The sequence below is a fragment of the Anoplolepis gracilipes genome, chromosome 15 (genome assembly GCF_047496725.1).
Source record: "Anoplolepis gracilipes chromosome 15, ASM4749672v1, whole genome shotgun sequence".
Classification (NCBI taxonomy): domain Eukaryota; kingdom Metazoa; phylum Arthropoda; class Insecta; order Hymenoptera; family Formicidae; genus Anoplolepis; species Anoplolepis gracilipes.
In genome coordinates this window covers 3,505,511-3,520,079 of record NC_132984.1, presented here as the reverse complement: position 1 = coordinate 3,520,079, position 14,569 = coordinate 3,505,511, and the positions used below count along the sequence as shown (strand labels likewise).

Below are 14,569 nucleotides of genomic sequence, written 5' to 3'. Positions count from 1 at the left end.
ATTAGTTTAGACGATTTTTTTTTTTTTTTTTTTTTTTACAAAAAGAGAGCGCAAATATGCTTAAGTAAACTCGTGTTAAGTAAACTTTATAGCTGGAATAGAATTTAACATTGAAAAATGTATCCTATGTCAGCCGTCACAGAACACGTTCTGATTTGCTGACGTCACCTTCGTAATTAGTGTAGAAAAAGTCTATAGTCACATACTTATATAAAAACATTCTTTACATTACCATTTATATATATTTTTGGTAATTTTTTGTTATAAAAATAATTTTGATGTGTATTTTTATATTAATTTTTATATTAATTTTTATATTAATTCGTTACATTATTTCTTTATATTAATTTTATATTAATTTTTGATATTTATTTACATTATTTTTTTCTTGTTAATTTTATCATTAAACTATTAGTATATAAAATTGAATAAACAATTCTTAAAAATTTAAAATGTATTGTTTTGAAGGAAAAAGTTAAAAAGTTTTTTGTCCTAATTTTTATAAATTTTAATGTGCAAATTTTTTGCATTAAAATAAATAAAAATATAAGATTTACATGAATGAAAATTTATCGATCGAAAAAACAAATAGTTGATTTTAAGAAGAAGGCAGAAGAGGGGAGGAAGAATTGATTTACCTTTGTGCATATTTTCGTAAAACCACAATGGCTATCATCCATGCCACTATTATATCAGAACACCATTATTTCTTAGATGCCTTAAGTGTTTGTTTTCACATAGTCGACGCTTATTGATTTTAGCTTCGAAACGCACCCAGTGGTGAAGAAGAGAGGAGGGAGGGAGATGGAAGTTAGTGGCTTTAATTGGATTAAAATTTCATCGGCGGATGCATCCCTTTGCAATAGCTCTTTTACGATACGATACTGTGGGTATAGGTTTTACCACAAATCCGTATTATAATGACTCGTAAACGTGAAATTGCAAAGAGGAAAATAAAGAATGATTGATATTGATATATTAAGTTTTTAAATAAAATCGATATAAAGTGAGCGACGTTAAATAACACATATCGAGAATTAAATATGATTAAGCTCACGCAAATGAAAATTAAATATAATTATCGACAAATTTCTCGTAAAATTGACCTAATTGTTATATAAATGATCGATTATAACTAATATTATATGTAGCATTAACAATTTGTAAATGCTGGGTAAAATTGTTAAATTGTTCGCAAATACTCCGCAATATAATTTGCATGAAAATATATTTGATAATTAATCAAACTAATACTATTATATAAAATTTGATTATTAGGATTATTAGATTCGGATTATTAGACAAAAAGGATTAATGATACGATAATAAACAATGAATCAAGTGTAAAAAATTAACATAAAGAATACTGAATAATCTGAAATAAAAAAAAAATACTCGTAAAATCGACAGGAAATTTATAAAAAATTTTGTTACAATCTACCATTAATTCGGCAAAAAATCGGTACTAGCTTGATAGCTAATTTGAATCAGATTTACATACAAAAGATTCGCATAAAATAATTTGTAAACATTTATATGAATTTCATATAAAGAGAAAGAAAGAGAGAGAGAAAGAGAGAATGTATTTGAAGAAAAAAATTATATAAAATTACAAAAGTTGAAGGGGAAATATATCTTTTATGATAGCTTGATCGATATTTCTAAAAATAAAAAAATAGAAACGTAGAGTAATGTATATATCTCTCTAAAATTAATTAAAAAATCAGCGTAAGCTATGCAGTATAAAAAAGTACCAAAAATTGAATACTGGAATATGCGATTTCTGCGAGAAGCTAGAGGTGTCCGACAGCTAATTATCGAATACCATTCGCATAGCAAAGCTATGCGAGCAATGCATGGTATTCTACGGGATACGACCGCAAGTCTCGCCGCGGAAATCGCGTTCTCGCGTGATTGCGGTTCGGATCGGAGATTGCGATCGATCGATTCGATTTTCCTCGAGATGAGTCCTCTCGACATATATGAGAAGAATTTAATTTTTATTAATTGACATTTTCTATTTTCTATCTTTTTCTTTTATTAAACTTCTATCTATTTAAACTTTTTAAGCTTAAAGTTAAATTGTGATAATATTAGTACAAAATTATGCTTTAATCGCAATTTTTATTAAATTATTATTTGACTTACGTAATCAAAATTCAGTAATTGTTAAACACAGATTATCTGTAATAAAATATTTATATTAAATTTATCATATGTGTATTTGTTATGTATGTAAAATTAATTAAAAATATTGTGTTAAAAATTAATTAAAAATATGTATTAAAAATTTTTACAAAACATTTCTGTTAAAATCAAATTTTGTATAAATTTTGCCAAACGGAATAAAACCAGCACAAATTGGCTTATGTATTAAAGTAGAAGCACGTTTATATATAGACGTACAAATGTAAAAAGGTTTTAATAATTTCACAAAGTACTCTCTTTGGATAGAGAAATTGCCGTGGTAATTTTTTCTTCTTCGCATTGCTTTTATTTCTCTGGGAAAAATAAGAAAATGTAGAGCGGTTGAAAGAGCAAGAGAAGAGATTTAATCCCTCCTCTAGAAATATCCTTTGTATCTTACTCTTTCTAGAACCTTAATGGATCGGGGATAGTTTTACGTCACGGCCGAGAGCTGTTTTTCGAGAATATGCCCTCCTCCACCTTTGTTTACGGCGGTTTTCCGCGCTTCTCGGCGATAGCCACAAATTCGAAAGTTTTATGACCTGTTTCGATCGTAGAGAAATTCTAAAAGTGCTTATTAAGGAATTAGACATATATACCAAATATTTTCATGAAATTTATCTTTGACGAAATTTACGAGTGCTGCAATAATATTTCATTAAAATATAATATTTTTATCAAAAATGTACAACTTTTTTAGAGAATATCTAGTATTGTTTTGCTTAAAAAAAAGATCTAAAGGTCTGTGGAATTTAATTTTAATATAAAAATAATACACATTTATATGTTGTATGTAACATTATTTTAATAAAAATATAATTACAAAATGCGTATAGAGAGTATATTGCAAAGTTGATAATTACGAGATAGATTTTAAGCTTTCTCAAAACTTTGCTCTTCTATTTAAATTAATTAATATATTAATGTTTATTTATATGTTAATATTATATTAACGTATTTTTTGTCTTTAATTATAATTAGAGATTTTATATAATTACAAAATAATACGTACAATTATTTAAATTGAAATGTTGTGTAAATGAACCGAACTTCGGGGTTCTGAAAAGGACTTTTAAAAAGGTAAAAGAGACGCGGATTCCCACAGGATGTGCTCGCTCTAGAGGAGAAGCGGAATTCGAAAGCGGATTCCGCACGCGGCGCGCGCGCGGACAGGAAGCTATTCCTTAAATATTCATCGCCGTTGCCATATTTAAGCGGGTGAAACTAGAGGAAACTCCATGTAGACTTGGTGAATCTCCTTCGGGGAACACCGCAAGGAATCTCTCGTCCTCCTTTTATACGCGACGCGCTTGGCACATTGTCTATAATTTCCTAATTCATCCTCACCACCATTGCTAAGGAGAATATATGCTATTCTGCAAAGTTTTTTGAGGGAAAAAATGCGAACACTTTTTTTTAATACAATTTTTTTGCATTTAATTTTAAATGTGTCGTATCGATTGTGTCGACTGTTCTTTTGTATAGGGTAAAATTACTGAAAAACAAAAACATTTTACAATCGGGAGAGACAAGCGAAAGAATTGCCTTTTATTTTAAAATAATTTTTATGGAGATTTTATGATTAGTATTTTATTTTTATTTCTTCCAAAACACATTCGAGTTTCCGACATATAGACAATCTGCTGTTGGCAGCAGTCGAGAGTAAAAACAGGAAAATTAATATATGTATTGTATATTATATAATTGTGTTATAAACATATATATATATATATATATATATATATATATATATATATATATATATATATTAAAATATGAAAATAATCCTAAGTACTCACTATGTTTTTCACTGTCTTTCTAAACACTCAGTGTATATTATTTTTTAAATTAAGTGCAAAGAAACGTGTGTGTTTGAATACGCATTGTTCTCGGTTCTTTGTTTTTTCTTCGCGAAAAGCAGTAAAGTGTATGTCACTGCGAGAAGAATACTTCATTAGGTGGGCGATGCTGAGTCCGTCTCGAAAATGTTGGCAGCTTTTATTGCAGGATTCCCCCTTCATGAACTCGTACGTTATTGCTTGGAATACTTGGGATTCTGGAACGAAACCTCTCGCGAAAATCCGCACGATGACGTCATCTCTTTCCGCTAATAATCTCAAGGATATCGATCCTTCAAGGACATATTTTATGAAAAAGAATGATTAAATATCGCATTTTTTTATCTTCTTTTTACAGCAATTAGTTTCGTACAAATGTTTAGTTTTCAGAGTATATTTTTACAATACAGTATCGTAATTCAATATGATAACATAAATATATTCTCTTTAATGTGTTTTTAACTATAATATAATCGAGTTTTGCTTTTTATTTAAACTCAATTTATTTTAAATATTTAAAAATTAAAAAAAAACATTTAAATACAATGTTTTATTTTTAAAATAAAATCATAAAACCTTAAGTTTTTATTATATACGTTTATTATAGTATACATTCTAAAAATATCAAATTTTAAATAAGCTTAGAAAAAAATTCAACTTTTTTAAATAATAAAAGTAATGTAAAATACATTTAAGAGTGGAATTTTATATTAATGAAATTTACCGTATATATTTCAAAATTATAAAACATTTTTCATAATAATACTTTTAAATGCTTCGAAATAAAAAATTTCAAGATTATACAATTAAGAGAGAAAATATAATGGTAAATTTTATAAACTCAAGATCTCTCTCTGTCTCTCTCTCTCTGTGTTTTTTAAATCACATAGTTAGAAAATCTGGTCGTAGAAGTGCAACGTAATATCCATTGTATAACTGAGATAGTGCAACGTAACTCTATCGTGGCCAATATCATGTTACTGCTGGCAACATTATAACATACTGCGATCCCGCACTTGCAGCGGCTTTAATCTGCCGTTGAAATTCATGCGGGTTAAACACTAACCCTGGATTTTGCGCAAGACGGCCTTCATTGCACATTGCGATGCACCTGCGCGGATGCATATGAGCTATCCTGCATAATAGCAGGATACATTTTAATGTAGCCAATATCCGGTAAAACGGAATAATCAGATCTACCGTGTGCGCACTTAATCGAATCGGCATATTGATCTTCATAATCTTTGAATTATATCATTGCAACTATATAAATTAACATGCATTTATTTTATTAAAATTGCATCATGGCTGTTTATTCTGGAGAAAAGAGTTTGCATTTCAATATTATATTTTATTTATTATTATATATTATTTATTATTGTCGATAGAGAATTACACATTTTATTATACATACGCTGCACATATATTGCAATTTTGCAAAAATGTATCTTTTATGTTTATTAAAATACTGTAATGTATATAATAATTTTGATTGAAAAAGTTTAAAAATTCTTTCACACATGTTATTAATATTTCATAAAACGTAATCAATACAAGGTAAAGATACTTGAATATTACCATGCACATACATTTTTACATGGAAAGGAGAAAGTGAGGAAAGCAAAGTTTGCCTTGGCTAGGATACAGGTGCCTATTGGAGTAAACGATCACTTTGATCTAAGCGCCAAATATCTCGGCGTGCTCATGCAAATGCTTGGCAAATGCTCACGCAAATTGTCTTACATAATTGATCGTGGATTAATATCATAATCTTCTCTAACAGCCATTAGCGAGCTAATTTAATCTGCGAGTTAGATTCGAATTAATCGACTAAATCACTTTCTCCTAAGATTCTAGCTAGATATTGAATCTTTTAGATCTCGCGATCGTTATAAATCGTTTTAATCTTCAGTTGAAAAAAATTGATACACTGTTAAAGACATAGTTTAGTTACAAAATCTTGGCATTTCAAATTTTAACCATTAGGAGAAACGAGGAGTCATTTTTGGATTATTTCATGAATGCCTTTCACTTTTTGTTTGAAACACATATACCATTTTAGATTTTTTAAGATTATTTTAGCAAGGTAGAGTGTTGTTTGGAAATGTTAATATCTTAGCATATATCGAGATCTGATAAACGTTATTATTACAGGATTTTATTTTTGTAATTTTAGATACATTCGAACGTTTTTAGATGTTGAAATTTTAATATCTAGTCGTTTCGGTCTAATATAAACTTGTGTTGTTGAAGTTTTACGAGGTAATATCGACTGTCTTTGAAGTTTTAGTTCCTTGCGCTTTTAAAACAATACTTTAATATCTTTGAAATTCTCAAAAGTTAGTATTTGGCGTGATAAAATTTTGAAACGTTCTTACATTCCTGTATATATTTTTTTTTTTTGTATTAAAGTTCTAATAAACATATATTTTTTTTATACTAATTAAACATTACAATCTAAAGTTTAAGTGGAGACTGAAATTTGAAAATAAAGCATAAAAATTTGTTATTTAGCTGTAATATCAATAAAGATTAACTCGTAAAACCATTTTATTGTTAATTATCCTAGAAAGAAATTTTTTCCAGAGATGTTCATTTATGGGAATGTTTATCTTCATTTTTGAATCTGTGATATCTGTGATATCCAGTAATAAAAACTCCGAAATGCCATGACAATTGCTTTTTCGATGTCTCGAATGGGAATATTTGATATCATTATTTTGGAATAAAATGACAGAAATCGCGCCGTTATTACATTGTCGATCATCACATAATAATTGCGAATTTGAATTTTATTGCAAATTATGCGCAAACCGCGTTAAGCGAAACAGCACTTGAAATTGAATGCGTTTTGGAAATTAGGATCGATACAGAGCATGAGCGCGTTATAAGGGCGATTGCTGCTGGCATTATATTAATTAATGGCGATGCATTTATTACGAATGCCTGACATTCACAATGGATCTTGCATATGAGAAGCTAATGCTATGCGACCGTTAATGCAACGTTCGCATACGGTATAATTGAATGGGTGGATTTGGCTTCGGGTAATCACTAATTATTCTCTATGCTGTTTATTGATCTCTCATGGAACTGATTCCTCCTATCATAAACCTAATCTTTCTTATTACGTTTTTAATATGTTTTTAGAAAAAAAAAAAACATCATTGATTATTATCTAAAGAAATTCCCTTAACAATTGTTTATTTTCTTATTGTCAATATTATTTATCTTATAATCAAAAACCACATATATTAACTTTATTCCAGAATAATTCGAAAACATTTTACACAGGCGACAATTAATGATAACATAGTATACAGATAGTATTACAAAGTTGGTCTTCAAGATCTTTAAGACATATCACGGACGATTCCAAAATCATTATATGTAACACTATTGAAAATCTTGAAAAATTCGACGATATCCTTGAAAAAAATATCTTTTCAAAATTAATTAAAAACTTTCCACAAATTCTTCCTTTTTACAACATTTAAAATTATATTATGTATAGATTCTTCGTACACACTGCACTATATATTACAGTATAACCGTTTTGTTCCACATAATCTTGACATCTTCATTATAGTGTTGTCTAAAAAATTCTCTCAACATCGGCATTGGCGGCAAGATCGGTATTTCCTGTCTCCTTCCTATTTCCTCGTCACAGCTCGCTGGTCGAGCTTGTACTGACTAGTATCCGAGTGGCAAGTATCTGAGTATCGAACGCGACCAAAGCGGCGCGAGCGCATGCGAGGCGGACTCTAGGTCAGGTCATGCGGGTCAATCGCCGAGGTCGTTAACACCGATGAGAGAGAGAGACACACCGGCCTTACACACCGTCTGTATAAGGCCGGTCTCTGTCCGACGGGCACATACAGAAAACAACGGTTTCGAACGAGCCTGAAAAATCTGCTCAACGATTTCGAGAGTTCCATAAATAAAACTCAGGATTCCATTAAGCGTACCGCGTTTATTTGCCTTGACTCTCTGCCTCCCTTGTTTTTCATATATTTTTCAAAATCTTTATATTTGTCGGAAATAAATATTGTCGATATACGGTAACAATAAAAACATGAGTGTAATAACAATTAAAATCAATAACTGTAAATTTAACTAAAAATGCAGGACAATATTTTATGATATTTTATGATAAAGAATAATTTTTATCATAGAAATTTATGTGGAATGGTGAGGTTTGTATATTTTTTTTTTTTTTTTAATTTCAAATATTTCACACACAATTATACAGCGTTTCGCATTTTCAACGCGTTGCACGATCAGATATATATGTATAATTAATATAAGACTTTGCGATATGATATCATCGTGAACATATTTCATTTAAGTTACAGCTCCGTTGTAACGGTGTTTTAAACGAGGACGACATTGTGCAGAAAGATGAGGACGGTATTCCTCGTCTAAGCGACATTTATAATCGCTAAAAAGGGATAACACTTTAACGTACTTGTGTGCGTATAGCTATTTTCGAGAAATTATTGTAAGACGAGAGATGGCGAGAGGACGGTAAGAACGAAACTTTTCTACTCGCTCCGTCGACGCCGTTAATTTCCGGCTTCAATTTTCGACAATTGAATTATATCGCCTTTTTGGCCTCCACATGCTGATGACAAAGTGGTTCGATCGTAACTCAAGCAGAATTACGTTTCTTTCACGACCGACCGTTAGTTCTCATCCGGGCATCTTTACTTGACCGACAGGGTCAACAGTGCGCGAATTTTGCTAACCAATGGTCTCTCCATTTCTCTTTTTTATTACTTATTAACGTCTATAATAAATTTTCACAAGTGTATGTTTTAAAGTCATTTGTATGAGGATTTCTAGAGTGATTATGTTTGGGAAATATATATCATGGTAAATTTTGAAAAATAAATGTATTTTTCTTGGCGTTGTAAAAGAGTTTGCAATCTACTTTGTTTGAAAAAACTTTTCTTCTTTTTGGGGGAGAATTTTATAGAAATAAATCTGGAAAATTTTTATTTGACACAAAGAGACTTATTTTTTAATACATATTTTTTCTTAGAAATACATTTTTGTTATTATAATGTTATTCTGCGAAATTATACATTTTTAAAACGAGTATGATTTATTTATTTATAAATTTTGCATCTAATTTTTATTTCTTTTTGCTAATCATTTTTGTAAAAATAATTTTTTTTTAATTAATCACATTAATAAGATAAATATATGTAAGATTATAGATATATGATTCTTTGAATATTTATATTGCCGTCAAAAGTTTAGACTCTCGTTAATTTAACATAAAATAAAATTGCAATTGTATGCAATCTTTTTTGTATCGTTCAAACTTTCTAGACATCGCGGACTCGGGTGATTGCTCGGCGGGGTGAGTCGCGAAGTGGCTCTGATTAAGCGGCGCCATTAGAGGGTGGTACTCGAAAAACGAACATAATCATTAGTAACCGAAGCAGTTTCCGACACTCCCTCTAATAACCGGCTCTCACGCGATCGTAATTATTATTTGCGGCTTATGTCGGCTCGCTTTCAACGCAAATCGGTTTATCAATCGAAACGATAGCGTATCGCTATCCTAGAATCAGAACAAGCTCTATTATTCTGCAATTTAGTAGTCAAAAAAGTCAAATATATCACTGCTCACATCACTGCTCTCATATGTGCATGCAACACGTTTCCCCGATCGATAAATTAATTAACTATATTTTCATCTTTTTTTTTTTCCTTCTCCTTTAATCGAAGTAATTTTATTGCATATTATCAGGAGAGAGATGTTTTAATGAAGAAAACAAGGACGCTATCGCAAAGACATAAATATTGTAATCTAGTATGTATATAAAATTCCACGCGCTTAATTACAGGGGTGGATTCGTTTACACTCTTGCAACTTGCTCTTTACATCATGCGATTGCAGTATCATTTTACGCAGTGCGGCTATTACTGCAGCTAACACGAGATACAATTTTAATTCGCGCACCGCATCGCGATTAAGGGCGATCAAAAGTGATGGCGAGGCGGGGGGAGGAGAGGTTTAGTTGACGAGAAAAGAGGGTTGAAAACTTTATTTTCTCGTGTGGCTACATTTATTTTATCTTGAAGCAGCAGCGAGAAAACAAGTAAAGCGATTAAAAGCATGTAAAACATTTTGGTTTTTTTTTTTTTTTTTTTTTTTTTACGATTAACACATTGACGTAATATATTGTTAGAATGTACAATAAAAAATATGTAGGTAGTGCAATTATAAATAAAATTTTTATTTCTAATTTAAGTTTTTTAACTTTTAATTTTGTTCATGAATTATAATAATAATAGAGAAAATTAATACAGCAATAACATCTGTGCTTATTCTACGATTGCATTAGTTGAAACAATGTTGTAACTGGTTTTTTTTCTTTTTTTTTTTTTTTTTTTTTTTTGAAGATTCGCAAACATGAAAAGAACAAAGTATTGTATTTTTGTATTATATTAACAAAAGATAAATGATGTTGTTTACGTCGCGTCAATTATTCTTTCATTATAAGTATAAAATGCAAACATAGCCTTGAAAAAATTGCAACTGCGGAGAGAACAAAGGAAATCTGGATTTATGATATAAATTTGCATATATATATAGTGTTAATAAAAAACGTATTAATAAAAATATATTTTACAATATTGAAAAAAAAAAACATCGCGAGCGCAGGAAAAAGGCAACAAAAATATAAATTGGCAATCAGTGAATACAAATAATTACAAAGAAATTGCGCGTCAACGTCCCTCACGGAGGAATAAGTATCTATTAATAATCGATATTAATAAAATGTATTTCCCACCAATGTAAAAATATTTCACAATTAGATAAACTTTATACAGTTTACATGGAATTTTTTTCAACTTTCATGTTATTACGTTGAGTATCTAGGTTACAATTATCAGATGAAAATAAAATTATAAAAGTATCTTTTTGTTTATACAGATGAGCTTAAATACGGATAAGCGACATGCACATTGCGCGTAAAAATGGCGCCTTACAAAGCGAGTAGAAAGTCACGCGAAAAGAATCGGCTTTACGTCAAACGACTAATTAGCAAACGTGACGTTGAGGGTAGGTATGCATGTAAAGCGAAAAAAAGAAAAAAAAAAAAAAAAGACAGAGTAATCGTCGAGGGTCGTTTTATAAAGATTTCATCGTGCAATAAATGAAGGTACGATAGCGATAATTAAGGCCAAGGGTCGAATATACACGAGGGGAGCTCGAGGGATGTCGATCCCATTTTGCGGTTGTTGAAAAAGCGATGTGTGAAAGTTGCAGAACGGAGGCCACACCCTGCTAAAGTCAGGGGTGGCGCGAGAGAAGGGTGAGATGGGTAGCAGGGAGGGCAGGGGAGAGTAATATCTCGCGTTGTAAAAATCCACTCGCGTGAAAAACAACCCGGGCATCGTCGCGCCATACTATTTACCGCTTGATAGGTGGTAGCTTCCCTGCGCTTTAAGCCCTCCCTTTCCCTTCCGCCCTCCCCCTTCCGCCGGTCTGCTCTCCGCGCGAAGAATGACATGTACGTACGTGGTAGCCACCCTTCTCTTTTGCCACGGTTCTTCCATTTTATTTTCCCCCAATCCGTTTCTCCCAATCTTCCTCCTCGCTCGATTTCTCTCTGTCCGCTTCAGTCACTCCCCGGCTCGTTGCAGTTTCTTCCGAGTCATTTCTAGATATGCCTCGGTCTCTGTCGACAGTCTAGCAGTCCATCGGACCGTTTGAGTCTATCTTCCTGAAGTCATGCTTCTTCTTTTTTTACCTTCCTTCTTCTTCTCGTTATAGCTGTTCTACAAGGATCCATCAGATCTATTCCAGTTTCTTTCCAGTTATTTCCTCTCTTGATTCCTCTTAGATTCTGCTTAATCTCTTCTTCAGGTATTTTAATTATTTTTTCATTTCTCCTTCAGATTTCTCCTTCTTCGTTTCCTAATTCTTTGAAAAATTGCCGGCAATTAATCCTTGTCAATTTTTCCTGCGTGATTGATCTTCAAACTCTTTTAAAGCCCATTTCTCATAATTTTGTATACATTTATAAATGATTCTTGAGAGTAAGTTCTATTCTAAAACATCCTGTACAGTCGTTTTAATTTATTGTACGTTTGTTTATATATGACATACAATTTATCATCGACCCATGCATTTATCCGCGGTTGCGCGTCTTATCAAATCGAAATGGGCTAATGAAATTGGGCGGGCGAGCTTCGCGACGTCCTTAATTTCCGGCCCGAGGTGAAACAAGCGGAAACAAGAGCTGTATTTATGTTGAAACTTATATATGAACACTCAACTTAAGTACCTGTGAGAGATACACGCCGAAGCGGCGTCTCCTGGCGCGTTGCGGCTCTTCCGATCGGAGTATTTCTTCGATGGGAACTTCCTTCGCGCCTTGCTGCGAAGTTTCCGGAACGACGTAGAAATTATTAACAAACATCGCGGGTGGCGAATGCGAAACACTAAAATAGAATTTGCGCCCGCGCCCTCCAATAGCTTGCTGAATTTATTGTTGGATGACTAATTTATTTGTGTATTAGGTAAATCGCGTAAAAGAACTAAAAAGTGATCACAATATCGATGGTTGTTCACTTGTATCACTTTCTGAAAAAACTCGCTTCTCAAGTTCAGGTAATTTTATTGGGATTCAGGAAATTATAAAAAAATTTTTTTTTTAATTCTTTGATAATTTTGCTCTTATGTGAATTATAAATATATGTCTATCTCTGTTTATACATATATATATATCTTAAAATATCGAATATACTGTATGTATTATTTATTATAATTTTTAGTGGTAAAAAATGAAAATGTTATAAAAGTTAAAAATTTTTATCTTAATGAAAGCTATTCAATCTTTTTTAGTACATCTGTAAATCTAGCCCTGGAAACTTAAGTGACTTAGTGTTTTTTTCGTATTAAGTGAAAACCATTAGAAAACAAGTACAATAAAAAAATTTATTTTAGAAAATCGCTCTAAAAAATCTTTAAAATATTCTTTTTATCTGGAATTTTGAAAAAAATACCTGCCCGATCAGATAATTGTTTTACAAGATTTGAATAGACCTTTGTTATTTGACAATAAACCAAGCACAAATATTAGACGAAAATCTACAAAAGATTTATTGAACTTTATGTAATCTTTTAATTTTTCATATTAATTTACTAAGAAGGGACCCGCTCAAACATGATAATTCTGATTTTAATGAAAATTTAAACACATGTAGGGGAGGGAGCAAATAGATGAATTAAAACATTTTTAGTTGCTGTCTAAAAACGATTTTAAAGAGTGAAAAAGTTTTATGGTAAAAACACGTCTATTTAATTACATTAATAAAATTTTGAAAAAATAATTTTTTTAATTTCAATGTTTTTTAGACATTAATTTTTTCAAAATTTTAATAAAGATCAAGTAGAACTAAAGAGTGTTTTTACCATAAAACATTTTTTAATATCTCAAATAATGTTCAAGACAAATAAAAAAACTGCTCTACTTATAAGGAGTGGCTCCATCCTTTAGAATCGTTTTTGGGCAGCAACAATATTTTTATTATTTTTATGAGACGTAGTTTTATCCCTTAGAATTTGAGCAGTAACTGAAAATTTCTAAGTTCCTCTATTTGCCTCTTCTACATGTGTGTAAAATTTTATTAAAATCAGAATTTTCAGGTTCGAGAGGTTCTTTTATAAAAAAAAAAAAAAAAAAAAAAAAAAAAAAACTTGAGAGAATGCGAGAAAAAGTATGCCAAATGTCAAATATTTTTGTCTATTTTCCGATGTGATATATGCACACATATATTTCCATTAATCGCGAGTTTATAACTTCTCCCCGGGCATATCTGAAAACAGTGCTTTTTTGATGCACTCTTCCGCGCATTCAAGTTGCATGAAAGCTGCAAGCTCGGCGAAGTCCTCAATTCTATCTCTCCTCATCTATTCATGAGACAGTTTCGTGGCGTGGCATTCTTTCAGCGAATTTCGCTTCGGCATAAGTTCCCTTTTTACACTTGACGTTCCTATATCGTTCGAAACTTACTCTAATAGTCATCTTTTTCGTTCGAAGATTTATCATCGGGAAATTTAAATGTCCACTCACTCTATTTCCTATTTCGCAAATATCCATCTCATCTCTTTTATTTTGTGCAAAAGTTTTTACTTATTCCAATATCTTTGCCAAATTCTCGCGATGATTCATCATTCGTGGTTAATCGAGCGCTCTGCGCATTTTCGCGTTGCAGTTATCAAAGCTCAGTCGCTTGGACCGTGAATAATACCTTAACTGTATTTTCTGTGCAATTTAATTTTTTGGGGGATTATCGTTGTGTCAGATTAAAAAAAAATTCACGCTTTTTTTCCGGGAAAAAATTAACTAACATGACACGTGCGTTTGAGGCGAAGTGGCGACAGCGCGCCTAAGAAGAGGTGGTTTGCCATTAATTACCCTTGATGCTTGACGCGATATCGACTCTCTTCTCTTTCACCTCCCTTATATACTGCACTCCGCCTAAATGAATGCAAGCGAGGGATGCAGCTGCCACCG

At 31.4% G+C, this 14,569-nt stretch overlaps 1 protein-coding gene across 11 annotated transcripts in view; it reads left to right on the top strand.

Moving 5' to 3' along the window:
- The window catches only part of Rho-5 (rhomboid-5), a 75,162-nt gene that overhangs the window by 43,765 nt on the left and 16,828 nt on the right, over positions 1–14,569 (top strand). The gene's annotated exons all lie outside the window — the stretch shown is intronic.